This window comes from Ictalurus punctatus, chromosome 1, assembly GCF_001660625.3.
Source record: "Ictalurus punctatus breed USDA103 chromosome 1, Coco_2.0, whole genome shotgun sequence".
Lineage (NCBI taxonomy): Eukaryota > Metazoa > Chordata > Actinopteri > Siluriformes > Ictaluridae > Ictalurus > Ictalurus punctatus.
In genome coordinates, this window is record NC_030416.2 from 18,780,196 (window position 1) to 18,784,291 (window position 4,096).

Consider the following 4,096-nt stretch of genomic DNA (forward strand, 5'->3'; position numbering starts at 1 on the left):
ATGCCCTGGTAATCCTCTGATTTAATGATTCCTTCAATACATTCAAGACCAATCAAAGCAGCACCAGAGTTATGGAACCTCCACCATATTTAACTGTAGGTGTAGTGCTCTTTTCCTTATAAGCTTCCTTTGATTGTCTATAAACAAATTGTTGATTTGCATTTCCAAAGAGCTCTATTTTTAATTTCATCAGCTCATAGAACATTGTCCCAGAAGGATTATGTTTTTTTTTTTTAAAGTATGTTTGAGCAAAGATCAGTCGTACCTTTTTTGTTTGTCTTTCAACAGCAGGGTCCTCCTTGGTTTTTGCCCATGAAGTCCTCCTCAGTTTAGTGTGCAGCATGCGGTATGAGTTGAAACGATCACTCCATATCTCTCCAGGTCAGCTTTAAACTCTTTGGATGTTATACGTTTTTTTAACAGTTCACTCCAGTCTTCGCAGACTTCTTTGGTCATTTTTTCACTTACTGTCATGCCCTGGAAGGTTCTTGACGGTTCTATGAGCTGCAGACTTCTGTTTGGCGATGGCCTTGCACCCTTTTTGTCTCTTGTCTTCACCAGAGAGAATGACCTTTTTATGCAGTAAAGTGGTCATATTGGTTAATTTGTGTCCTGTGCATACTGACTTTCAGTGGCAATTAGAGTCTAGTTTCTCTAATCCAACTGATGTGAATTGGTCAGTGGGTGCCAATAATTGTCATGGTCACTTTTTAGTTTTTATACTACTACAAAACATTTATTTTATAAATTGTTATTGTTTGATCATATGCTGCTCGGCATCAAAGAAATTAGTGTATGTAGACTGAAGCAGCTTCACTGCTGACTTCTCTTAAGAAGATATTTATATTGAATTTCAAATCATTCTGACCAGAACTGTATAGTGGGAACCTCTCCTTCAGTGATTCACCTTAAGGAGCACTATTCCAAGGGAAACCTACAAAGAAACGATTGCGAGTGAAACACAAGCCGGCTGCTGCTTTTGGATAGTGGAGAATGTGGAAACTGAATGAATCCCTGAATGCAAAACAAAAAATAACTAAAAAAAAAAATGACTCCGCAATGATCCGGTCAATGTAGTGTGTTAGATACAAGTGGTTTGGCCATGGCCCACTAATCCAGAAGTACTGTATGCATCCTGCAGGGCTAAACTGATGATAAGAAAAATGGAAGGCAACCTGCTCCTTCTATATGCTTGTTAATGGAACCCACTAAATTCACAAGTTTAGCAGGCTGAGTGGGGGATAACCAGGGAAACCCCCTTGAGGATATCATAATCCTGCTGTTTCAGATGGCAGATGGTGTAAATAAAGATGCTTAGCATGCCAAGGAACCCTCAACAATAATCTGAGAGGTGAGAGCTTTGAGGTCAGGGCTCGGTGGAGGCCACTCGAGTTCTTCCACTCTAACTTTGGTGCACCATGTCTTTATGAACAGGGGCATTATCATGCTGGAACATGTTTGGGCCCCTTATTTCCAATAAAGGGAAATCTTAATGCTGCACCATACAGAGACATCTCATTGTAATAATTGTGTGTTTCCAACTTTGTGGCAGTTTGGGGAAGACTCTCATATGGGTGTGATGGTCCGGTGTCCGCATACTTTTGGCAACATAGTATACTTGAAATACACTGCTGTTATTTACTATTTTGTGTGTGATTTTAGGCCGTATGAATGAGTTGATTCAAGCTCAGTCTCTGATCTATTTCAGAACTTCCCCAACAATGCTCACTGGCCTGGAATTCAGTGGCTATCCAGTAGCAGCTAATAACTGATGGAAATGCCCAAATCACTGTGAGTACTTTTTTAAATGCTTGTTGTAATGTCCAAGTAAAAAGGAGAGAAAGAGGAGAAGATGCCGTTCTGCTCAACTTGTCTCGTGGTCAGCTTTCAGTCTCCCCAGCTGCTTTTCCTTCCTCTCTCAGTTCCTCCTGTGCTTCTTCAATCACTGACCTCTCCACCACCACCCCATCCTGACTTCCCTCTCCTCTGTAACCTCCTCCACCGCATGTCCCCTGCCTCTAACACCTGCTAAACAGTTGCTAAAATGTCATGCAGCTACATGACCAATCCACTCCTTAGAAGTAAGTACAGATGATTTGCGGTTCTTAAATTTTCATAACAGCGCCCTTACGCCATCTAGTGACCTAGAAAAGTACCGTCTAATGCTTTCACACTTGGGTTGTTCTACTGGTAAAATGTGCTTTAATTAGAGTAAATCCTAGTCCACTAGCAAGACTTGGCTTTTATCATATATCCAAATTAATGTATGCCAAAATGTGTTTTCGAGGAACATTACACCATTCTCTAATCAGATTTAAAAATCTGATTTACTTAAATAAACAATGACAATGCATTGTACTACCACTTGAATCCATATCACGCTAAACATAGCAAATTACATTAATATTGCGATGCAAGTGGCCATGCTGTTCACATATAGACAAACGATTAATAATGTAATGTTTATATTTTAAACCCTTTTGTGTCCATACCATAGCCTACATTCATTTACATTTGTTCTCATAGTCTTCAGTTTGCACATTTTTCGAACAATGGGCAGGATGTAGGCTAAAGTCCCCCCCAAACCCCATTATATAGGCTACAGAAAATAACGTGTATTAGTTTAGTAATCCAACCAAGGTAATAGCTGCAGCTATCAAACAGTTGTGTCATTTAGCTTCATTAACCAAAATGAGCAGTCTAGTCTAGGAACCTTCAATAGAATGGAACAATACAACAGTCTGGTAATTTGAAGAATCAGTCAAATTGAGGTTCTTTTAAATACAAATGATACAATTAAAAATAACAGTAAACATTTTGAGGTAGTTGGTGAATGTGCCAGATTCGAGATGCTAGGTGGTCTGCCCCCCCCCGACTGTTGAAATGGTCCTCCACCTTGAAAATTTGAGAACCGCTGATTTACATTATTCACATAATGTAATTCCTAATTGTGAATGTGACAAGCGAAGACAGTTTTCAGTGAATTGGGCATAAGCGGTGAACGTGTGCATATTGTGAATTAATTGAATCAATGTGGGTTACTTGGCTCTCCTGCTAGTCTTTCAGTAAATATAAAATGTTCTGCACTTATATAGTGCTTTTATCCAAAGCGCTTTACACCGTGTCTCATTCACACACACACACCAATGGTAGCAGAGCTGCCATGCAAGGTGCTAACTTGCCAACTTGGGGTTCAGTGCCTTGCCCAAGGACACTTCAGTATGTGGAGTCATGTGGGCCGGGAATCGAACCACCAACCTACGATTAGTGGACAACCTGCTCTACCACCTGAACCACAGCTGCCCAGAAATGCCTTAGAAAATGATTCATCCTTGTTAGAATCCTCAGACTTGAACTAATACAGGGTTGGGCATCCTTTTGCTCTCAAAACATCCTCTATTCTTCGTGGCATGGATTCCACAATATGATGGAAACATTCCTTTGAGATTCTGGTCCATGTTTACATGATTGCATCATGCAATTCCTGCAGATTTTTCAGGTGCACTTTCCTGCTGTGAATCTCCTGTTCTTCCACATCCCAAATTTGTTCTATTAGTGCATAATGCCTTGTTATTATGCATTGATTCGATGCACTATATGAGCAAAGCTTGCATGTCCACTTTATTGAAACTGTCTCAATCCAGGGAAGGGAGGGTCTGGTGGCTGCAATAGATATAAACAACATTAATTAATATTAATGTCCACGTCATAAAGGACACTATGGTCAAAGCCACAATTTTAACTGTGTTGTAATATAGTGTTCCTTATGAAGTGCTCGGTAAATGTACATACGCATTGGCATATTGTTTCTGTTCTGCAAGCATTCCCAATATTGGCAATGTTTTGTATATGAACCCAGTATCTGTTGAATCTCGCTGTCTCACTCACTCACATGCTAATTCATACCTCTTTCATATATATGTGGCAGAACATGAATTGAGCACTCGGCAACAAATAAATATTACTCTCCTGGCATAGTAAATATATTTTCATTACACCAGCACTGTTAACAGAAATATAAGTACTACATGGTACCAGTGGTTGCCATGTAGCTCCAATGCAAAAGATGATAAAAAATAGAACATTTGTGCAAATC